Source organism: Stegodyphus dumicola, chromosome 2, assembly GCF_044657685.1.
Source record: "Stegodyphus dumicola isolate Sdum_Otavi_A_Nest chromosome 2, ASM4465768v1".
Taxonomy (NCBI): domain Eukaryota; kingdom Metazoa; phylum Arthropoda; class Arachnida; order Araneae; family Eresidae; genus Stegodyphus; species Stegodyphus dumicola.
The window spans coordinates 45,885,003-45,911,661 of NC_140769.1; positions in this window are offsets into that span (position 1 = coordinate 45,885,003).

Genomic DNA, 26,659 nt, shown 5'->3' on the forward strand with positions numbered 1-26,659 from the left:
AACAAAAAAAAAAAAAAAAAAAAAAGTGATTTTGGACGTCTGTATTTGGATGTTCTTCAGTTATTTCGTTCATCTTGTCCTGAGTTGTGTGAGTACACGTGCCTTCGGGAAATAGTTTTAGAAATTATCATCTTTTGTTATGTCTGCAAGAAAGGTGAAATACTCGTGTACGTTTCAAAAATCGTACACAGTTGACTTTCCTTCTATTATTTCCTCAAGGAAATGTAATAAATTTGTGATGTATACCGTCTGTCGTTGCAATTTTTCGATTACGCATGGTGGAAGGGTGGATGTTCTCAAACATGAGCGTACACAAAAACACATGGACAACATAAGTTGTTTTGAAAAAAACGAAAAATTAAATTTTTCTTCGGAAACAAAGGACCAAAAAGTTAATGCAGAATGTTTGTTCTCTGCCTTTTTACTGGAGCACAATCTGCCACTGAATGCATCGGATCACGTGGCAGCTTTATGTAGAAAAATGTTTCCCGATAGTGAAATCGCTAAGAAATACTCAAGTGCCAAAGTACAGTTGCATTTGTTAAAGAAATGGGTTTGAAAAATAAATCTTCAGTTATTGATTGCATTAAAACAGCTCCGTTCTGCTTCTGTACGGATGGAAGCAATAATACCGATTCAAAACTGTATCCAATTGTTTCTTTTTTTAATCCAGAGTCTTCAGAAATTGAGTGCAGTTTACTTTCTGTCCCCACTTTAGAAGGATATTCGACAGGCTTTAATATAGCATAGCTAATTATTAAAACTTTAAAAGAAAATGCTGTCCTTCTGGATGATTGCTTAGCACTTGGTTTTGATAATGCACCAGTAATGGTAGGCTTGAAGACTGGTGTTACAGGCATCTTAAGAAAGGAAAATTCAGATTTGCAGACTAACAGGTGCACCTGTCACCTCTTAAATTAAGCAACTGAAAAAATGGGCAGCTTCTTTCCTAATAAATGTGGATGAACACATTGTTGATATTTATTATTATCTTGAAAGGAATTCTAAAAGGAAGGGAAAATTGAAACAGTTCCAACAGCTGCATAATACTGAAATGAGAAAAATTTTGAAATGTGTTTACACGCTGGCTGTCTTTAAAGAAATGCTTATCTGGAATCCTCAATCAATGGAGGCCACTTCTTGCATTTTTTAAAGAAGAATTAAATGCTTCGAGAGTTAAGATAAAAGGCTCTATTGAAAGTTATAAAATACCTAAAGTAAATAATGATGTAGTTACTACTTCCATTGTTAAAAATATGTTTGAGAAAAATAAAGGAATTTCTGCACCATTCAGCAATTCAACTGGCAGTTCTCAAAATAATACTGCAAAATATCAACGTAAAGCTGATACAAATTTCTCTCAAAAAAAAAAAAAAAAAAAAAAAATTGCTCAACAACGAAACATTTTCCGATTACTTTAAGTTTATCTTGTGAAGAACGAATATTTATGTTTTTTTCTTCGGACCTTAAGAAAGCTTTTTGCTTTTTTTTTACAATTCATTTTGCTCTCATTCGATGTTCTTAACACAATTCTACAAAGCAGAATTCCATTAATTCATGTTTTGCAATCAAAGATTTATGATATGTTTAATGACATTTTATCAAAGTTTGTGAAACCAGTCTGTGTTTTGTCTTGTAATTCTATATGTGATGTGATTTATGGTGAAATAGAAAATCAGAAGAAAGATGAAGATATGGTAATGGGAGCTGCAACTACAAAAGTAGTGGAAGAACTTTCAGAAGAAGACAAAAATCTTCATGTTAGAAGTTACTTCTGTCGAGTATGTGATTACATACTACATAAATTTCCAGTCAACGATGAAGTGATTTTGCATGTTAAAGTTGCTTATGTTTCTGCTCTAGCAAATGCATCTTTTTCTGATATAAGGTACTTTGAACCGATTTCTTGTGTTACTTCACTTAGTCATGAAGGATGATGATATTCATGTTGCCACTGATAATATTGCAGTCTACAATTAGAAAACTTGGATGAAGTTATAAAATCAGCTAGGATTGACCCAGTGAACCCAGTGAAGTTTAATTGGAAAACTGAAAGGTTTTGATGGAATTTTAAATATAGTGAACTGTTCAGAATTATGTTGGCCATCTTGACAGTTCCCTATAGTAATGCAAAGTGTGAAAGGATTTTCAGTGTTGTTGCGAAAACGAGGACTAAATTTAGATCTAATATTAGTAATGACATTACAAAAACTTTTATTAGCAAAAGCAGGCCTACATAGCAATTGCTATGAACAAAATTATGAAGTTTCTTTCTTAACGAAAGGAAAATCTGGCACTGTTCATAACATTTGTACGAAAACTAATTACAGTCTCTTTTTTTTTTTTTTTTTTTTTTTGTTTTCTTAAACGATGCAAGTAATAAAAATGTTTTTTATGTGTAAGGTATTTTTGTGTTGCTTGTTTGCATATAAGAATTAGTAACTATTTAAAGTTAATTCATTATTAAAAACTGTATTTTTATTATCTAAAAAGTCTTTTTAATATTGTGAAAAGTCTGATTTTTGAGTGTCATAGGTTGGCAAGTATGGTATTCCATCAAGAGTATTCTGAAGCCTATTTGTTAACTGTATCATTTTAGATAAAGGTACAAGATGGAATCTTCTATTGATTAAGGAATTACCAACTGGCATTGCTTAATTGCTAAAATTAGAATTACCGGATCCCTTTTGAAGACCGTCAGGGTGAAGGGCAAAAATAGATAAATAAGATAATTAATAAAATAATAAATTTGACTAAAAGTAATTAAAATTTAATAAAATAAAAAGATGTAAATAAAAATTCAATAAATTATTGAATTCATGAAAAATAGTTAAATAAAAAGAAATATCAGCCCTCATCTTATTTGGAGCTCTGGCTGGACTTATTATTCAGAAAACTAAGGAATAGCTTAGCTGGCCTCCGGCTGAATTCAAGTCGTTATTATACGGTATAACGCACAATTTCAAGAGATGTGTGTGTTCTGTGCCTTTTTTAGGAACGACACTAACACAATAATTAAATTTTCCTCTCTAGGAAGTATTGCGTTGTGTTTTTACCATAAATACCCTAATCTGTAGACTAGTGAATGTATGGAGAAAGATAAAATAAAACATACAATTAATTAATCCAAAGAATAACTAAATTTATTAAACCAAAGTAGTATTTCATCAAATTAGTTTTAGATTTTAATTCAATATATGGCTATTGCTTTCATAAAAAAATAACCCCCCCCCGGGGGAGATAAAACCAATTATAAATTATCCTTAACCAACAGTATCTAAACATATTCTTTTTTTTAATAATAATTATTAACACTGCATATTAATGAACACTTTCATATTTTGAAATAAGATGCTTAATCAGTTGAACATTTTCAGATTAACACAGTACAGCTAGGAAATACCGGGTGCAAAATTTTAGAATTCAGACATTTTTTAAGCACCAAATCATTTTAACGATGGTTTTCTAAATACTATTAATTCACAATAACCGGAAAGGATGAAAATTCAAATTAATATTGCACCGAATTAAATTTCTCCTACACTATTAATTTTACAATAACCAGAAAAGATGAAAATACAAAATATTAAATTGCACAAAATTAATTTTCTCTTACACAGTTCTCTTCATTGGCGGAGAGGAACCGAAAACCCGATCTCAGATAATTTAGGATTAAATTTCCTTCTTTGACGAGCCCTAAATTTACCATTTAAATTTATTGTCATTTACATGGAAGCCACTCCTGATATTTTGATAGAACCACAAATTTCTTAATAACAGAATATGTTATTCCTTTTAATAAGAGAAAAACTCCCTGATTAACCTTAACAAACAAAAATTAAAAATTGTAACTTATCTGGATGACCCGGTGGGCATCTGACATCTTCAACACGATCCGACAGGAACTGATGGGAATCATCAAAACAAAAACTTGAGGCGACCAGTAACCACGTGAAACAGGAATTGTGTTAATCTTATGTAAATATTTTGTAATCTACTTAATACCTCTTATATATATACTATAAATAAAATGTGTGAGAAGAAAGAAGTCTCATTATTGGATTAACACCACGGATGACAGCAAATTAAAGAACCTTTCAAAATCAATCATCACATTGGTGTCAGGAGTGGGGTCACTTTGTTGTCGTGGTGAGCGTCATCAAGAAGATAAGAGGTAGGCAATAATTTTATCTGACTTTTTGATTTCATCTCTTATTGCATGAAAGTAAGATAAAATGTTTGCTGTAAAAGGAATAAGAAAAGAAGATTTAATATTTGTCGCGGAAGAATTAGGTCAGGCTGTTCCTCCTAACTCAACAGTAGCTGATATAAGAAAACTTAATTTACGAAGTTCAGAATGTGAGAATGATCCAGAATTCGTTACAGAAATTTTAAGGAGCACGATCTCGGATAGGCTTAAACGTGAGGATCGAGCTCTGGAACTAGAGAAATTAAAATTAGTGCATGATAATCAATTAGAACTGGCTCGTATCCAAAGTAATACAAGTAGGAATTCCGATGTAGAAAGAACATTAACATTAGAAGATATGATTAAAAGTGTTCGGGCATTGACAATTCCCGTACCACAACGTGCAGAAACCTGGAATTTATTCTTCACCTCTTTAGAAAAAGCTTTTGAAATTAAGAACATCCCTACCGAAATGAAAGTAGAAATATTACTTCATATATTGGGAGAAAAAGCAACGAATCTGTTAACCTATGTTAAAAGCGAAGAAATGCGTAATTACGAACGGGTGAAATCAATCCTTCTAAGGGAATATGAACCAACGGCAGATGCATGCTTAGACAATTTCAGAAAAGTTTCGAAATGAAAACCATAGACAATTTGCCTCGAGATTAAGAGCGACATGGGATTACTATTGCAAATTAAGAAAAGTTGAAGATTTTGAAACTTTTAATGAATTAATTGTAGCAGAGAAATTGATGGAATCACTAGATAGCGAAACGTCAAGGGAATATCTGGTTCACTCCAATAGATTTAGCTAAAGAAAGCGATCTCTATTTTACTTCGAAAGGAAAAACGCTTACGCAGACAGTAATGAGCGATGCAGCTGCGTTTCCCGGTCAACAGTTTCCGATTACCAGCGCAGAGAGAATAATTCAAACCCAGGGTAAGACCGACACAGTCTCGGTGGTGTCGCAAGAGGTCTCCTCATTGTGACGTAAGATGACGTAGCGAGGGGAGTTACGGCCTTCTAAGTCTCGGTAGTGTCGGTAAGACCCCATAACCACTCCCAAACTAGAAGCAGCTGGAAGGGGAAAACTTTCTATGATAAGCCACGGGGGCCTTCGTACAAAGCAGTGCTATATTTGTGGCGACCAAACGCACTTAGCGCGAAACTGACCGCAGAAGGCTAACCAAACAGAAAAGAATGCTTCGACCAACGACTTCATATAACAGGTAGACGGCTCACCCGAGAATTCGTCTGCTAGGGTGTCTCCAACATATACCACGTGACTAATGTTCTTGGTGAGTGATAGCTTAGGCTGTTCATCGCCAGTTTGGCCCGCTTTTGATATGGCAGGTAGTACTTTTTATTTCCGTGTGCTAGCAGTCAGCAGACAACGGCCTCGAATTAGGTTGTTCGATTTTTACAATTATATTTAGATATAACTTAACCCCTTTTTTCCTGAATATTTTATCTATATTTTTAATAATTGCTTTAAATTACTTGCACCATTGTTTAAGATGTTTAGGTTAAATAATTTTAGGAAGAAAATCTAAAATAAATAATAAAAAATTGAGATGGAAACTTTAATTTTGAATAACGTTAAAAAATTAATTGCACTACTGTTATAATATTTGAGAAGGTAAAAAAAATCTCGTTTAATTTTAATGCATTGCATCCTAAAGAGAAAAAGAAAATCACATTGTATTATGTGTATTTATGCCATTGATTGCCTTTCTTTTCTTGAAATTATATTACTGGCACAAAATTAATGCACTCTCTTTTCTTGAGATTATATTATTGGAACAAAATAATGCAATCTTAATTACTGATTTCCACACTCATGTGTATGTCATGGGGGGGATCAATACATCTTATTAACTATAAAAATTATTTTATATTGAATATGTATCAAACGGTAACAAACTTCAACTCAGTATTTATTATTAGGATCAAAACGATATTAGAGTTAAAAATTCTCTCACTCTCCTTTTTTTTTTTTTTTTTTTTAAATACTATTTAAAATATGGTAAGTTTTTCACATCGCATTTTTTCAATTACAATAAATTTCTAACAGCATCGTAGATGAGACAGAATTATAATCCAGATTATTTTTATTTTAATTGATTTTATAGAAAATAATTATAAAGCATTGAGCTTTATAAAAGTAATCTGATTTTTAAAATAATGCTGTTTAACTGTTTATGTTCAATGTTGCATGAATCAAGATCTTTAGCTTTTTTTTTTAACAAAGTAAACATATCGCACAATCTTTTCTCAATAATTTAATGCTAATAATAGCGTTTTTCTTCTTTTATCGCAGGCAGTAATTGTTTATGAAATCAAAACGCGTACGACTTGGCGAAAAAAGGTTAACACCAATTGGCGCAGTTTTCTATTTAAACGGAATACACGGAAAAAACATATAAAATTCAATTATTTGTAAAGGGTGATTCCAGTAAATAGTGTCACAGTATTTAATACATTTTGATGCTAATAATACATGCTGAAAATGTCATATACGGCGGCAATTTTCTTGTACAATATGGCTGAAACTTTCCAACCAATTCAACAGAGATAGTAAAATGACAAAAATACTGAAAATAAAATAATAAATCATGCAGTTTTAACTTACCTATGAAAGGTTACAAGTCCTCCTTTCACGAAACTTTTTTTACATTCGTAGGCGCTGCAGCGAATAACCATTTTTACTTAAATTTTTATGTGACCAAGCAGAGCAGCAGTCCTTCGTCCCATAGAAAGCAATGTAAAGTATTTCCGCACTTTCGGAATTCGCGCAGCAGTCACGTGATACTAATGTTGGAACCGGTTGAAGGTTGCAATACGCTCTCTACCAGTATATTATCTCGTTGGCTTCGACTCAACGGGGGAACAACGACGTGGTAATTGCGAAGGTGATTTCGCGCAACTTCGGGAGTCGTCGTAAGCAAGTTAAACGTATCGGAAGTTATTCAGCCTCTGAGATTTATTACGGTAAACGTGAATGGAAGGGAGATTGAATGTATTGAAGATAACGGAACCCAGATTACCATTTTAAGACCAGAAAATGTCCCGAATGTATATGACGATTATGGAGTCATCACCTTGAGTTCAGCTTTCGGGAAAGAAATAAGAGCCAAATTAATTAAGACTTTTATGTCGATAAATAAGGGTAGAAGTAGTACATTAAGAACACCTATAGAAGTCGTTGTAGCGGTCACAAGATAAACTGAAGGGGCCAGGGTTAATTCCTACCAATGTATTAAAAATGATGGAGAAGGAATATGAAAACTTCTTTACACCCTTAACATTTAGAGATTCAGAAAAATCAGACAAAGGGATAGTAGTCGAAAAGAGCGTAGATTCCGAGACAACAGATGATGGAAGTCAGCGCCAGAATTCAAATGTAATGGGAACACCTTTGTTAGAAAGTGAAAACGACAGACTTATATCGGCTAATATTAAGGTAAATAATGAAGAAATTAAAGAAACAACATCACAGGCAGGGAAATCGGAAAGGGAAAAATTGAAAGAAGAACAGAGAGAATGTGACGATTTAGAGATTGTCAGGTTAAATTTAAAGAAGGGGAAAGGAAATTTTCTTTTAATTGACGGTTTGATATATCATAATGAGAAGGTTTCGGGTGAAAAGGTATCTCAACTGGTATTACCCGCGAAAAGACGCTCGAAAGTTCTTCAATTAGCACACGAATCAGTCTTCGGTGCACAGTTAGGAATTAAGAAGACCAAAGAGCGGATTCGATGTAACTTTTATTGGCCTTCCATGGTTAAGGACATTGCGGAGTACTGTAAATCTTGTGAAAATTGTCAGCTGAGAAATCCGGAAAGAATACATGAAAGAGCACCCATAACCCCAGTGTGCAGACCGGATTTGCCATTCGTGAACATGGATATTATTGGTCCTATCGATCCACCATCGGGTCGAGGACATAAATATGTGTTATGTGTGATGGATCAGCATACACGATGGCCAGAATCTATACCTATAACTTCTTTGAATCTATACCTATAACTTTCTTAAGTCTACGTGTGAAGCACTATTGCAGATATTTTCTAGGACAGGAGTACCAAATATAGTAGCAAGCGATCAGGGAACTAATTTTACTTCGGCATTGAACCCAGGAATTTCTTAGAAGAACTGGGGCATCCCCGAGATTTTTATGTCCAGGTCATGCAGCTAGCAATGGTTTAATAGAACGATGGAATAGAGTCCTTAAGAATATGTTACATCATGTAATACGAGAAGACTCCAGAGGATGGGACAAACAAAGTCCATTTCTATTATTTGATCATAGAGATGTTCCAAACTGCTCTACAGGACTGATGTGTGGTAGTCCTCCTGATTATAGGTACCATCATTGTGTGGACTGTGTGTGACTTTAAGTGACATTAATGGTGAACTAAGTGATTCACATCCCACTAAGTGGAAGCTTAAAGCTATGACAAAACCACATACCCCTTATTGATATATTTGTTATATTAAATAACCATATCTATCTTTTATATTTTACAGGTTCAGTGGAGATAAGAATTCTCACATGGTTATTGTGTTAAGTATATTTTAATTGAATTTTTAATATTTCACGCTTTGGTATTTATGTTTAGATATGTTATGCTGAGTTAGTGGTATGATATATTATTTGCTATGATTTATATTAATTTTTAGAAAATTTTTTCATGTATTTTATATAGATAATAGTGATTAATCTATTATTGATAATTGTAATGATCAAGGTAGAAATTTGTATTGTATGAAAAATTATTCATGAAATTTATGTGAATTGATGACAGAAATATTTCAATGTATCAGACGGTTATCAGATATGTGATATTGGGTTTGCACCCCAATCCCAATCTTAGGTGGGGGTGTAATGTCTGATACCTCCCTTCCCCTGGTATTCGAGGGAAAAAGTTGTACAACTCCCTCTGGCGATTGATTGCCGCAGGGGAGAGTCAGTGAGGGTTTGGACAGCGTCGGAGGTGACTGCACGATTACCGCAGGCGTGCACTCACCGTATATCTTAATAGGACTACACGATAATATGCAGGCGTGTACTCTACAATTGACTTTAATTAGTGTTAATCTTATGTAAATATTTTGTAATCTACTTAATACCTCTTATATATATATATATATATATATATATATATATATATATAATAATGTGTGAGAAGAAAGAAGTCCCATTATTGGATTAACACCACGGATGACAGCAAATTAAAGAACCTTTCAAAATCAATCATCACAATGGTATTGTATATTTTAATTCTCTCTATAATCCTCCTCATCGGCTGTTAGACGTGAACCTACTTGAGGATATTTTGAAGCTTGACAGGCCGGTGATTCTGGCTGGCGATTTCAATGCCAAAAACGAGGAATGGTTCTGCAGGAAGTCAAACCCCTAACGGGGAAAAGCTATTTGAATTTGTCTGCAAATATCCTATTTTCTTCTATGCACCCAGAGAATACACATATCTGCCTGATCAACCAGATAAAGGCGATATTCTAGACCTAATTATTATCACTACCTCAATTCCTGTAGACATTGAGGTTTTCCACGACCTAAATTCAGATCATGTGTACCTGTCGTACCCACCTTAGGTACCACTAAAGACCTAAACACCGAACAACGTAAGATCACGGACTGGAAAATGTTTAGTAATTAACTTTCCAAGCATCCGCCCAGTGCATGCATTCTCAGGACTACACAAGATATCGATTTTGCTGTGTATCAGCTTACACATACAATAAATACTGCCTACAATAAGGCCATAAAGTCGATCCCGATGAATCATGGTACAGACAGACTTCCTTTGCATATCAGGGACTTAATGAGTGAAAGAAACAGACTGAGGAAAAATTGGCACAGATCATGGGACCCACACGCCAAGCTTAATAAGCTTAATAAACTTAATAGGACCATTACACAGCAGATTAGAGAGTTCAGAAAAGATACTTGGGACGAAAAGATTATGATTACAATGAACACAATAAAAGTGCTATTTGGTCGCTCGTGAAAAAACTTAAGAACAAACCCTTAAGAAAGAGAATAAAGAGAAGGCTAACATTTTAGCTGAACACTTCGTTGACCAGTTCAAGCCAAAAGACGATCCATGTCATATGGAATTTACCTACGACATTAGATACTGTGTTAAAGACTGGTTACAAGCAAACAGTAATGCAAATGTTCTAGAACTTGCAAGTCCCCAGGAAATACTGAACATTATTAAACAACTGAGAAATAAGAAAGCACCGAGGTCTGACAACATTACGAATGTTGCAATTAAATTCTTACCTGCGGGTATCATTACTAGATATACAGGTATCTCAAATGCCTGCATCACAATTAATTTATTTCCCAAGTTTATGGAAAAGTGCAAAAATGATCGTCGTGCCCAAACCAGGTAAAGACAGAACAAAGTCTGACGGTTTCAGACCGATTAGCCTGCTACCGGGACTCGGAAAATTTTTTGAAAGGGTCATTTTTTTAACGAATGGAACCCTACTTACATAAATTAACATCAGACCAGTTTGGCTTTTGCAGATCACTGTCCACCACCAAACAACTTGTGAGACTCACTGAGTATATTGGAAGCTCTCTGCGCAATCGTCAAAACGTCACCTTACTCATGCTGGACGTGGCGAAAGATTTCGACCGCGTCTGGCATGAGGGGCTCATCTTAAGCTCATTAGCGCTGGTTTTTCACTAGCACTTATCAAGCTCGCTCACGAACTTTCTACTTCTCAGTTCGTAAGGACACTTCGAATAGCAAGAGAATTAGAGCTGGGGTCCGCCAGGGTAGTGTCCTTGGTCCCATACTCTATCTGTTCTATGTCGCTGATCTGCCTAAAACCAATTTAAATTATAATTACTTTTTAGGATTAGGACACAATAACACGCCGAATAAATACTAATTCAGGAGTCAAACAACAAAAATCAGCGTTATATTTACAAAATTTTCACAGGACTAGTTTCGATGGTTTTACCGAACCACCATCCTCAGCTGCAAAACCGCCAAAATAATAAAAAATATAACGCTGATTTTTGTTGTTTGACTTCTGAATTGGAAGGACCATATCATCAAGGTTAGAGGCAAGACGATAGGGGCTATTCAGAGCCTCATGCTACTCCTGAACTCAGACTCGAAACTGGACCTAAGAAGGAAGAGACATTTATACATTGCAGTAATCCGCCCTATCTTCGCCTATGCTTCGCCGGCCTGGTCCGCCATCAGAGATAAGGGCTTAGAAAAATTGCAGATTACTCAAAATAAACTTCTTCGGACCATGACCAACGCGCATTTCTTCGTCTCGAACAGGACTTTGCATGAAGACTTGAAAATTGAACCATTCCTCATTTTCTTGCATAAATTGAATCGTAACTTCTTTTACGAGAGCTTGAACTGCCCTCATAGGAAAATCCTTAAGGTGTTTGATTATATGATATGGAGGAAGATAAAAGAGTTGAGACCACTAGCCGCTCACCTCACCCGTGACTTAAACTTCCCGACATAGCATGCGTATCCATTTGTACATTGTGTATATACTGTAAATATGTTTTTCTTTTCTCGCTTGCTATGCATTTACAACTATATAATACCTTATATATAATGTATTTTAATGCATGTGGATTTGTATCTGCATTTTGTATACTTCATTTCAGTCACGTCTTCGGACTTTACTTATCAGGAATAACTACTTGAGGATGTAGTCTTTGCACTCTTACTGCTCCTAGGCTCCGGCCCGTTCGCTATTTGTTTGGCTTTAGCTCCTCCCCGGACCTTGTGACTTATGATCACTTCCTCTTCTCTCACCTCGGACCTCTCACCCTACCTGCCCAGACACTTTGAAACTCAGGTGCCCACTGGGCTGATTTTAGTGAGCTGGTAACAGCGCGCTTCCCGCGCTAACCCAGCAATAATTGTTCTGATTGGATTGATTGGACCTTTTTCCTGCTCTCATAAATTCATTGCAGAATAAGCCTTTGACATGTGGAGGGAGGATTTTCTTTCCTTAAAAGTCTTAACACCTCCGTCAAAGTGTTTGTTCTCCAGAGAAAAACAAACATTCATTCGGAAGTTATAATCGATTTTTAACGCATATTCATTTATAACAAGGTTTATTAATTTGCTCAAAATAAGTGCGAGACCTCTTTTTATTTACAGCTCTGGTGCACGCCGGCTAGAATCACGATTTGAGAAGTGCCGGAGCCGGGCTTCGGGGCACTAAGCTCTGTCAGCTGGGACATTAGATGCCTAAACTTACGTTTCATAGTTAATTGAAGTTGATATAAATTGTCAAGTTCGTCCAGACATTCTGGAAATTAATAACAAAAGGGGATACTTAGCTATAATTAGTTTTACCTTAATGGAACTTTTCTATAATTTTTCCTCTAAAGACAAATATCGAAACAAGTTGAAAGTATCCCTCCTACCCCCTAAAAAATACAAAGGCTTTATTTTGAGGATGCAAATTTTTCTACATGTGTAACACTCTTTCTCGAATTTTTTCGGGGAAAAAGTTAAAAGATTATAAAATAAATGCACGTAATATTCTTTCTTTCTTTCTTTTTTTTTTTTTTTTTCCTTTTTTTTTTTTTCTTTTTCTTTTTCTTTTTTTTTACTTATTACGTGCTCCGCCCGTAGGCACTACAGAGGGAGGGATGCCCCGTGGAGGTATTTTTTAGGGGAAACTGGCTCGTATCCACGTTACACATGGGGAAAATCACGAAAACACTCATGCAGCCAGCCTGTTCACCAGGATTCGAACCTCGGACCGAACTACCAGTGTTCAGCGGCTTTTACCGCTCGGACGCCGGTAGACCTAATTATTCTTTTAAATTAGTTTTGGGTCTGAAAAATCTGAAAAACCAAATTCATTAAGTAAATGAAACCAACAGAAACGTCGGTGAATAAATGTTGCTACACATGAGAAGCCAATGACGATAGGGGAGAGAGGGTTGATCATATCGTTATTGGCATGGATTCGGATCTTTGTTGAGGCGTTACACACTTGTGACTGTAATATCTTTTCTAAATAGAGGCACTTAAAAGACTATTGATAGGAAAATTCGTTCGAGAGGTGAATAGGTAGAGAGACGGTATAAAATCCTGAAATTCCCTGTCCTGGCTAGATATTCGTCAAAACTGTATTAAAATTTAGTAGATATATCCCTTATATGTTTTGCCTAAATTAAAAGTCTGATCCAATGCACATGGAGAAAAACACCAGAAAATTTACCCACATATTTCGAAGTTGAACTTATGAGAAATATTCAAAAGGAGAAAAATGCAGTGTTTTGCCTTCCAAAATAACGCAAGATAAAATAAATATAGAAGAATCTAGCAACCTCTTCAACCATAATTTAAATGAAAATGAGATAGACGTATAATGAGAAGTTCTTATCATTAAAAATGTATTTCTGGGCTAATTTGCTATTCCTAAGATGCCTTCCCGAAAATTTCTTTTCATCAAGCAAAAGAAAAAACGAAGGAAGACAGGCATATTTCTTTAAAAAATTGAACATTTTAAATAACATGTTCTTTTTAAATAGAAATAAAATAATTGGAATGCATAAAGGAATTGAGAAGGGATAAGTAAATTAAAAAAAAACTCAACTGTAAGAGAAATATCATAATTGGAAAATTCCTTGAATTCTCTGGATTTCGGGTTCTTTCATGTATTTCTAAGTCTATGCAACATGAAAAAATTTATATGATAAAGAATGATTTTCATATAAGTACTTTGAACTTATTAACGTATCCATAGTTTAGAAAGAAAGTGTGAGTTTCATGTTTATAGTTATTAATAGTCTTATGCTGTTAAATTTAATGGTGCTAAGCGTTATGTAATAAAGACTTTAAAAGAAAAAAAAATAATATGAAAGAAGCAAAAACGTCAAACTATTATGGAATTGAAGCATTACGTTAGTTGGATTATAACAAAGCTGTCAAGGACTATCTGCCTAAGCGATGAGCTGGCTTCGTGGAGGATTTTCTAAAGAATACTGACTCGTGGTGACGTTACACATGGGAAAATCAACGATAATTCCCATGCAGCTCCATCATTCAGCGGTCTTATCGCTCGGCTGCTAGTCGGCATTTATATATAAAACATGTTTTCGAAATATTAATAAACATTTTGTTATTTAAAAATTAAAGGCACAAATAAATATTATTTATATAACATTCGTGATAAGTATCAAACTATTAAATTCGTTCATTGATTCAAAATGTATTTCTTTTAATGTACATCATGTCAGAAACAAGTTGATCTTCAAATTAACTTTTTCTTTCGAAATTATGTAAACATTTGAAAAGATAAGTAAAAAAATCATTACTATGTATTTTCATATCTTTCACTATTAAATCACTTCATTATTAAATTTCACTGTTAGATAATAAACTACTCAGAAGATGCACAGAACCATTTTTGAAAAATCGGTGTCTAATAAACACTTTGAATCAGATCAGTATATTATCCCAGCATTAAAGACAGCGTTGGAGAATTAAAGTCTTTTTTAAGTCTTGATGCTGATTTCCTAATCTTGATTCATTTAAAGGAAGAAAAATGGGAAATTAGAAACAAATTTACTAACAGTTGTAATAAGAGAAGTATCCATTGTTATTGCAAAATTACAGTTAAAGCCGTTTCCCTAATTAAGGTATTTTAATATCTAAGAAATTAAATTAATACATACAGTTTTTTATGTATAGGCTCAATCAAAATCTTAATATTTATTACAGCTTTGGTACTGGAAGCATATATCAATCTAGTGACGGAATATTTTCCATTTAATGTTCTTAATATACGAACAATGAACGTGGTTTTAATCCTTTCTAAGTCTGAATTGAAATTTTTAAGATATCTAACTTGTTAAGCGTTGGGAAGTAAACTAATTCTTTCAGTACTTATAATTTAGACAAGAAGAACAACTGAAAACAATAGACATCTCGAAAAAACTTTTTTCCGAGATGTCTATTGCTTTCAGTCGTTCATCTTGTCTAAATAAAAAATATCTGACTTAAGGGAACACGCACTCTAGTGAAATAAATGCACAACTTCGTCTTGAATAATTAAGGCCAATAAAGGCCTAACTGAGTTCTGAGGCCTAGTAACTGATCGCATGATTATGATGGTGGTTATGACTTTCGACCTGACCCACCAGCCATTCCTGTTTTGAACAATTTTGACATCGGCGTGTTTCTCTTGGGCATGATTTTATATTCTATAACATTGAATTCCTCGAAATCAGCATACGAGTGGTTCGATCTTTTTGAATTTATCTATTTAGTTAGTGTACGCGGAAGTTAGTATGATTTATCGCTTAAGTAGCTGCCAGAAATCATATAATAGTGTATGTAGCATATGAGAGTTACTAACTAAAACTGATATTTTTAGAAGCAAAAGTATATAAGACGCCGTGAATTACGCTTACTTAAAATCTCGCATTTGCATCCAGAGTTCATATTCTTCAGTGTTTTGAAAAGAAGCAAACATATTCAGTTTTTACTTATTTAAAAGTTGAGAAAATAAACAGAACTGATTATTATTTATTTAACAGAAGTATGATGGTGATATTCTAATTTTTTTTTGGTGTGTGTGTACTTTAAATAGGTGGGAAGAATTCCAAGAAAAACTTTTGTTTAATATTTTCTGTTGTGTACCAATCAATAAAAAATCTTTTTTCTAGAATTTACCATGGTATATTGCCTCGGATTGTTTTTCTTTAACTTCGTCTCTCATTTTACTTCTTTGCCTTTTTTTTTTTTTCTTTCGCTTCCCCTCCAACATAGCTTTCTTAGCTCTTTTACTTTTTCGCGCTGGAAATCGATTTTATTGTCGCTTAAGACTTCCGTGGTTTTGCTCTGGATTCCGTCATTCCAGGAAATGAAAATATAAAGGAGAGATTTAGAAAAAGACAAAGAGAAGGAAGAAATGCGTTTCCTTCGAACACATTCTAAGAATGTGGCAGAGTTGGGGACTTGTTTGCGTTTCTATTGGGAGGTTGTCTGTTTTGCATAAAACATTCGAATGGAAAAGAGCTGGGATGGAAACTCGTCCATTTAAAGGTTTAATTTAGCTCAAGACGTGTCCAAAATTTTGGGCTAACAGGATTAAGACAGAATTCAATTATTCTGTATAGACACCGTTGTTTACAGAAATTGCGGCACCAAGAAAGACATGAGTTGCAAGAAAGATATTTATTGGAGAGAATACATACGGCGTAAGGTATGGATAAATGAAATTTCAAAACTATAAAAGAAACATGTACTCTTTAACAGTTATAATAGATCACACACAGTATGGAAGTAACCAATGCAGATTTTGGGTGGCTGTCTGTGGAATATGATTCCGTGTTTATTAAATGCGTATCCAAAACTCATTATTTGTGACTATGATGGTACATGAGTCAACCTTCTAGCAATCATATCTCACACATATTCTATGAAGGAGAAATCAGAAAACCGAGAAGGCCGAAGAGTTGACACTTACTGGCATATAAGAAACACTGAACAAAGAAGCGTGCTGCCTAGGCAATAGTATTGTCATGTTGATTGTAACTCGAGGATGGTGTGTAGCAATGGAAAGACATCTTGTTTTCAACATCTCAAGTATGTAATATTGACTATTTACGGTGCATATGATTTGATGAAATCGAAAACATGAACAAAATGTGCTAGCTTCTTACTGTTATAACTCTCTGCAGTACAGTCAAAGACGGACGAAAGTCCGGTTATCACGGGCTCAAAATCTCTAGATAATTCATAGAAGATGATTTGTACCTTTTTACGATATCAGTATCTTAGTTCACTACACCATAACAATCTTTGACGTCAGTGGGTAAGATGTCAAGGGAAGTTTCAAAGCTGATGCCGTTCTACAACCTCCTGTGCAGCAGTCATCGATGAATAGTGCTTTATCGACATCTTATTGCCCTGCATTGCTATTCTAAGGCTTTGGAAGATATCACAATTTTTTATTACTATACATATTAGATATCTATATTTCCTTTCTTTCCTGCCGGTAGGTGTTTTAGTCTTCTTAAAGCCATGCAACAAACGTTTTTGTTTTCACTGTCTCCAAATACACATAAATGTACTAGCATCCGTGCTGCGATTTCACAGCATAAAAAACCTCTTTCTCTCAACCATACGAATCTTTCTTTTCCGAAATATGTAATTTGTTCATGATACTGTCTTACTCTACATCGAGATAAACTTACGTACTTTCAGCAAATTAACAACTGATTTCACAGATGCAATAACTCATTTGTTTTTTATACCCCTCTTTTCCATGAGTCAAGATTTTGATATTGATTGCACTCACATCATATTTGCTTACGAAGCCGAAATTTTAATCATCAGCATATTTCATGATATCTAATATCTAAGCCCTGCTCTATATTTCAGGAAGTTATATATATATTGTTGCGTGCGTACGGTTTCGTAACAGATTGAATGCACTCGGGGCCGATGATAGGTTAATAAAATTTATTTTTATCAAATGAAGCACTTCAAAGTTCTGGAATTTTCCACAGAAATACTCGTACAGGTGTTCACAATATCAGAGTAGTCACACTTCAAACTACTGAGAGCGTTAAACAAAACGCAGTGCAAAGCGTATCTAAAGAGAAAGCTAACCCAGAGATATCTCAGTACTTCGTTCTCAAAATGAACCAACAACTCGCAACAATAACACCAAATTCTACAACTGAGAGTAGATGCTTTCTCGGGCCTTCTGTAGTTTCCAACCGGCCGCCGAGATATTTCTAGTACTTTTCTGCTTTTCGAAGTTACTGGAAAACAATATGGGAGTCGAATAACAGTTGCAGCTAATATAGTGGTCAATTGCATTTATTCAATTACAATACCTATTATGGTGAAACAGGATCCAAACCAAATGGTCGTCACATTTGGCGGTGTATCGCCAACCGCCAATTGTGACGACAAAATAAGTCGCCCAAACCATTGTTAACTTGGCGACAACTCGCCAAATTACCGAGGTACCCATTTACTTAATGTTAAATGGACTTGCCCCTGTTTTTACGTTTCCGGCATAGCTTGTCTCTTTACATTTTTTCGCATTACATTACAAACACCCCCCCCCAAAAAAAATACAATTCCACATATAATTGCACTAAAATCATCTTTGTACAACTTCGTAACAATATTGTTGCGTGCGTACGGTTTCGTAATAGATTCTATACACAAGTCCGATAAAAAGTTAATAAAATTTATTATCACAAGAAATGTAACAAAACACTGGATTTTTTTCTCAAAGATATTCGTACAATATCGCAATATCACGCAATATAATCAGTGGCTATATTTTAAATACTAAAACATAACATAGAAAGCAATCCAAAGCGCAGAGAAAGCTAATCCGATCTCACCGCGAATTCGCTTCAGTCAGCAAACAACAACTAAGTAAACAACTGAGCTCATATGTTCTCTCTCTGGCTTTTATAGCTTTTTAAATCGGCGGCGCGAGGCAGTTTTAGTAATTTCTGGAAAGCAAATATAGTAGAATTACAGTTACAGCTAACATAGTAGTTAATTACATTTATTCGAACTAAATATCAATTACAGAGCTAAACTTTTATTCAATGTTAAACGGACGTGGTTTTATATTTTTAATTTTCCGGCGCAGCTTTCTTTTAAAATATGTCTCGTTCATTATATGGGGGGGATAAAACAATTTTAATTATAATTCTACTAAAAATATCTAATTAAATACAAAATTCGTAACAATATATATACATCCCATCTACCAGATAAGAATTTAAGCTCTTTCTCTTAGATTCTTATCTGGTATTTAAGAGAAAGAGCTTAAATTCTTATCTGGTAGCACTCAGTTACAACTAGACTTTCTCCCGAAAGTCTAGTTGTAACTGAGTACTAACGCTTGCCGACAGCGACAGCCGACACAACATTTTTTTGATGTAAAGATAACAACATCTAGCACAGAATTAACACTCAGGAATTTCTGAAAACACTATTTAAGATTTTCATTCCTTGACTTTCATTAACAGAACCTGATAGTTAGTGATTTACACGATCATGAATTTGGCCTGAAGAAAATTGCACCAGATAGAGTTGGAGGCAGAGGCATTGAGGGCTTTGACACTTTGGATATTTTTGTTATCTAAGCTATTGTGTCTTTAGACAAAACCATGATCTTAGAAGAAGGAAGGCTACAGGGATTGGATTGGATTATTCAATTATGGCAAAGCACACGAGGGCTGTCTGCCTAAAGGGAGGGATGCCTTCGTGGAGTACTTTCTAAGGGAAAGTGGCTCGTATACACGTTACACATGGGGAAAATCACAAAACGCTCATGCAGCCAGCACGTAAGCGGGCTTCGAACCGCAGACCGAACTACCAGTGTTCAGCGTCTTTACCGTTCGGCCGCTGATGGGCGGAAGGCTACAGGAAAAGGATAGAAAGAGTATGAGGGCAGAGTTTAACAAGATTAAAATAAATAATAAGAGATGGTGCCGAGGTTCACCAAGACTTATAGAGCTTTACAAGGACTGTGTTCTTTTATGCGTAAAATAGACCATTTTGAGTTACCAAAATTCGTATTTTTATTTGAGGCAAAATGCAACTTAAAAGCAAAGGTATGACGACTTTTGTTGTTGTTGTTGTCTTTGTTGAAAAGTAGTTTTTTTCATGTAATCAGATGCTTACCCATCCAACCACCTAAATAGTTATTATAATAAAAATATATTATATTATGATTTTAAGAAGTCCAGATAATGTAAATTCAGCTGTCTAGTTTGTAATTATCAATAATTATAACAGATATGAAGAACTGTGTTTATTGTTTTCATATTGTTTGCTTTGTTAATCAGTAATAGACAAGCTAAATTAGAAAGATATATTTAATATCTTACACTTTGCCGAATTGTAACAAACTGGCGCATAAAAGATTAAATATTGAAAGACATATATCTTTATTTAGTCGCAATGTATTTCTTCTAGATCGCTGAGTTCTCTGAGAAATTTGAAAGATAAATATCGTGCACTTTACCCAGCGGAAACGTCGAGATTATAAATTAGAGTATCATTAAATTCGCACAAAATATGAAACATTCCGAGGTACACATGTTCGAATGGAGGAATATGTGTTCTTAGTGGTTCTAAGTGCTGCCGTTTTCACACAATGCGAGGAACAAACATACATACGGATTCTTCATTCTTTAAAAACGGAGATAGAGGTGTACCCATGTTGAAAGTAATATATGTCATTTATTTACAACGTGTAAGGGTTTTCCTATTTAATCGTTTTCTCGCATTCGTCGCTTTTCTCTTTCTTCCTCTTGTTAAAATGATAGATTTAGCTTCCATCAAGAAATATATTTGAATTTTATGTATTTTTTTAACATGAAAAAGTTTCATTTATTTTTAAATAGTTAGTTTAATTTTATATATTTTATTTTATAAAAATATATTTAGAGAAAAATGTGATTTACTTTTATCCCTACTATTATTGATGATATCTAAAGTTATATTTTACATCTATTATCAAGAAATTCAACAGGACTGCAGGTTTGCTTTCAGTTCTTTAAAGTATGAGTAAAGAACGAAATACTAATTGGATATGATCAACTCATGTGGCAAAATAAATTAATAACAGTTGAGGTTGCAGATGGATTATTTTGCCTTATACATGACAGTAATAAAAAATAAATTGACTTCGAATTTTTGAAGCGTAACTTCATCGGCATCTAGTTTTATATATTTTGAAAAAAAAAAAAAAAAAAAAAAAAAAAAAAATCAAAATGTAAAAATATTTCATCCAATTACTGCTATCTCATACTTTTTCTTTCGTTTATTTAAGTTACTTCTCTACCGTTGGAACAAAATATTCTAATGTTTCTCTTCGCTTTAGAATTTCTTTTCTGATTGTGACATTTTATACTCTGTGATAATAAATTTTAGTTTTAAAAGGCTGCAAATAATTCATTATTAGTGCTCGAAAATAAAAAATAAAATAAAATAAAATAAAACTATTTCCAGTTCTTTCTTTCGATATTCACTAGGTTAACATCGAAATTATAGAATGGAGTTTTTTTTTTAAACTGATCCTTTTGATAAAAAAGATAAATTGCGTTTTTTATTCTTTAGTATCTCATTATCCCTAGGTTCATATTTCAATAATTATTTTTTAAAATAACTCTTAATTTTTGCGCATTTAATTAACAATATCCAGTTCGTCTCCAAGCAAACAAATACTAATCCTCCCTATGATTTTTCTAAATGATGACGAAGCTAAATCAAGCGTTATTTCCACTTCACTTCAACTCAAAGCATTTCCCCCCCCCTTTCCTTTAATCACACATTGTGCGATGGTTTCAGGTTCTTTTTTTAATTCCGTATTTTTTTATCTTAGAGATGAAATATAGATTAAATTATCTTAGAAATTTAAAGAATTTTTCTAGTGTAAGTAAAGAAAGTGTGTTTAGGGAGGGATTAAAAAAAGGAAACTTTGGAATGGAGTGAATATTAACTATACCGGTGAGCAGTTTAAGAATTTATAATTTAAAATTAATTGGTTTTCGAAGTTTGAAGATTAAAGACACTTTCAGCTTTCTTGCCTATCTGGATGATAGCTTACTTTTTTATTTCCAGTGCAGCGGCCTTTATGATTCACGGTATCCTTGGGCCTTCGATTTATAAAATGTAAAAAGGAAAAGTGTAAGAAGAATACAAATTTCTATCACATAGTTAAAAATGAACAAATAATAAATAGATGGATAACTTGTAAGGTATATTTTAATTTAGATAATCTTTCCTATCAATTCTTGTTTCCACTTACAACTGCCTACCAGAATTCTTTTACCACTCACAACTTACAACTGCCTACCAGAATGAGTTTTTAGAATCGCGTTGAATGCAGATGAGTTCGAAGTATTTAAGAAAGGGTCAACGCACTTCGTGAGAGAGAGCTAGGAATCCTGAATAGTGCGTGTTTGCCTTGGGGCTAAGTCTCTCTTAAAGCTGTTACGCTCGACCGTATTATTACGTGCCTTTTGATATTCGCTGGCTAGTTTAAATTAAGGGCCAACTACGTTAGATACTTGTGTTTAGCATCGCCTAAGTCTCTTTTAGCTAATTATAGTTCAGTTCGTATTTCTTATTTTAAATTCAAGCCCGAGTGGAGACTTTGTTGTAAGCCCGAGAAAGGAGCCAACTGTTATTCTAATTTGAGTGAAATAAAGGATAGTTTTACCTTTCTTGAGTCTACATCTTTAGTTATTTGAACTAAGTCTCTAAACAGCTCCGTAGGTTCCTCCACGTTCATCGTAGACAAAAAGAGTGAGGAATCCTACAAACTTAATAGAAGTATGGGGTATGGAGTATATCTAGACATATGGAGGACATCAGATATGCACCAATAATAAGCAGGTATGGTCCCTACATGCTATTTCTCTACGATAAGACACTAATTGATGGATATCGAGTGTCGTTTAGGGATGGCGCAGAATGCAATGTGTTTGCGTCTGTCTATTCCATGGTACAAGATCTTCTCACCATAGGCGCCTCCCTATTCGGGCGCCCAAGTTCTTGCTGGGCGATTTGGAAGTAATTTCCCTGAGGAAAAATATAAAATCTGAAAGCTTTTAGATTTTATATTACGCCAAAAGAGGCGTTTTCTTTCATTTACATACTCATACACGTTTCGAGATCATTTGGGCTAATGTTCGTTTGGACTAAAAATATTTAAAATTAGTTGATCTTTAGAATTTCCATAGACAGTTTCGCGCGCTGGAGATAAAAATGTTTTTCCCGTACAGTGTTGCCATTGCTCGCTTGAGTTTGTTAATAAAAAAATCATTAACGTTTTTACAAAATATAAAATAGATAATAAAACAAATTCGAAATGCAAAATTCGAGCTACCAAGGTGCCCATGTTCGGGTGGAGGATTACGTTATTCAAAATTTGATGGTTGCTCTAGGTACCTTCGTTTTATCACAACGCGAGAAACATACATATATTTATGCAGATTATTCACTATTTAATTTCTTTAAATATAATACAGGGCGATAATATTTGGTGGCAACAATTGGAAAAGTGATTCAGTTTTTTATAGTGATTTAAAGCAAAATCCCGTTTTGAGACTAATGGCCCTTGTGGCTCCTTTGGGCTAAAACGAAAAAAATACTCATATTTTGTAGGCATTTTTTGATGCTCCTACGTTTTTGGCATTTGCTGCATTTTGTATCATGTGCAGTTTAGTACTTTTGAATTTCTTCGACATATGACATGATTTGTTAATTACCCACTTTAACAATGGACTGAAAACTTTTCATTGGTTGATACATTATTATATAACACACAAGTTTTCTTTTGTACTTGCAACGCATTACATGCATTGATTACATGCAACGCATTGTAAAATACTGTCACGATATTTTCTTTCACAGTGGCCTCTTGTATGGTTTTACATTTATTGCACACAAAATTAACTATGTTTTTGCTATAATACTTATTATTGCGCTAAATGAACGCAATAATAATGAATGCTATAATACTTATTATTACTGTATTTAAATACTTTATATTTCTACATTTGGAATAAGTTATTATATTTTAGATGTTAAATAGCCTTATCTGATTATTTGCTGTGGCCATTCGGATTCGGCGTGGTTTCCGTTCACAACAATAGGTTGTTGTTCTTAACACTTATTCTTGATATTGTTTCCTGAGCTGTGTTATGAAACTTTATGTTGCATTATTGCCCATGCACATTTTTCGGTTCATACCGTTTAAACTGAAAGGCGCTTATTTGTTTGTAATATTTACTCTGTATCTAGGCATGTAATTTACTTTTCAATTTAATTTACTTTTAGTCGGAGATTGTGAGTATTGTGTTTTACATTGTTACTTAGCCACTTACATCTGTATGAAATCATTAAAATTGGGTTAATGAGGAGCTGTTGGGTTATTGATTAAATTGATGCGATTTAGAGTATTTTGCCCTTCACCTGCTTGGGTTTTACGAAGTATCATTTGAAGGCTGATAAATCCGCCGTCGGGAGCTTGCTGTGAGGTACAACTGTTAACAGACATTTGAAGATTTAATTACCTGGATCGCCTTTCTCTTCACATATGCAGCATTTCACTAGGAAACAGATTCTTTTTACAAAAATATGTCGCGAAGAGACCATGTCCAGTCATATATTGATTTAGATGGTATCCTGAGCGGCTTACTTTGTGAGATGATCTATATATTCTTTACCAGAGACGCTCGCTTGAGCTTTCACCCAAGTGATTTGTAATGTAAAGTGGATTGCTGTTGATTATCGGAAAATTTTTTGAGCTACTAGGGATGCTTCATATTAGAAAGTGTTTGCAGCTGTGATAAGATGTCAAACTTAATTTCTAGTTTTAAAAAGTCATGTGCTGCTGCATACATAACTGCCTATTTAATTGTGGATAATTTAAACTGGGGTACACTGTTTTCGGACTTTAAGAATATGATCCATATGATTTTTTTCTCCCACTTAAACAGAGACCACGAAAATCACTTAAGCAGAGATCCCATTTCCATTGATCTTTGAACCATCAGTAAATGGCAGGGATACCATCAGTAAATGGCTAAGAATAATGAATATTTGAACCATCAGTAAATGGCTAAGAATAATGACTGTCGGGGTCATTATTCTTAGAAATAAGTCTCTATTTCATGTGCAGAATGTTTCATTTGATGACAGCATTGTGAATTCGTAATCTTCCGGAATAAATATATATATAAATATGCATAGTCTTTTGCATATTAGTTTGATATTTCAACTGTAGCTCTACTGTTCAGTTTGCTTATTTTACTGACTGGATCCCATGTAGAACACCTGAAGCATGGTTAAAGGTGGTATGGTTGACCTTTGTGATTTAGAGAAGAAAGGGCATTTGTTTGGCTTGTGACTACTTTTTCTTCAGTTTGTTCATTGATTGAGACCGTCCAGCTGTCCGTAGTTACAATATTTAATATAAGATTTTTTTGATATGGGAGTTCAGTCAGCTATTTGAACCGTTATTCGTTTTTGGGCTTGATAAAAAGGCTTTCGAGGAATTTTACTGTTTTGTTAGGCATTCTGATGTTAGAGAAAGCATTGTTTAGAATGCTATGAGTACAAACTTCTTGTAGGTCTTGGTCTTGTTCCAATCTATTCATGCGTTGCCTGTGTACCGTTCATAATAGATTGAATGCACGCAGAACCGATGACAGCTTGATAAAATTAATTTTACCAAAAGAAGTATTTTACAGTGCTGGAACTTTCGACAAAAATATTTGTACAGCTCTTCTCAGTATCACAGGATACAATTAGTATTTACTCTTTAAACTACTAAAAATTTTAAACACAACGGAACGCAAAGCGCATCTAAAAGGCGAAGCTCACATGGAGATCTCTCAATACTCGGTACTCAACGCAGAACTAAGCAACTGGGAAATTGATACTCTCCCCTGCCCTACTAGTTTTTCCCTGGCCACCGAGAAATCGCAAGTACCTTTCAGTTCTCCAAAAGACAGACAGACAAAGTAGACAGATGTCTTGTTTTGCACCCGCTAAGTCTTTCTGCACCGATGGGCGAAAAATCAAGCATAGGTGCGAAGGAAAGGTGTATAGAAAGAGGGGCAATTTCGTATTTGAGGAGAGTAAAAAGGAACTTCGTACATTTTGTACGAGTTCAAAAGGCCAGAAAGAAAAGATGGGACAAAATAAAATTTAAATTAAATGGCCCAAAAATAATAGAGGGGAAAAAAAAGGGCCTATAGAAAGAAAAGGAAAAGAAGTAGAAAATACCCTAAAATACGATTGTGTCCATGAGTGTAGTTAAGGAGTTCATCTGCAAAAATTCGTGTCTTTAAGAAGCAAACTTTAGTTAAGTTAAAAAAAAAATGAATGAATGAATGAATGAATTCCTACATGGTAATGTGTATGCCGTTATCTTGAGACCTAACAAGAAAAGACATATATCATCACAGAGATGTACATAATATTTTAAAGTAACATTAAATATTACCGTTCCCAAAAAATTCATGTATATTTCATAAAAACAGTAATTGACAAAATCATAAATCCATACACAGTGTGAGAGCATTTCAGCAAAAATAAATTACAGTTTATTTTTCTTAAATATTAGTTAAATATAAAATTAATTTATTAATTTAACCATTCTAATTTATTATAGTACAACTTTAACAAATTCCGTCACACTGCATTTTTATTTGCTCATAATTCTAAGTTTCAGACCTAAAAAAAAAAAAAAAGTCGGGGATCTTAGTTACAAAAATCACAATCTATACTCATCGTTGGTCAAGAGATCCCCATTTTTTCCCTCTCAAGAAATTCCTAAGCACGAAGAGGGGGGCCTCCGAAGGGTGTGAATTGCTGATAAGAACAGACTACTGATAAGGGATGTGGCGTCTCTACGGAAT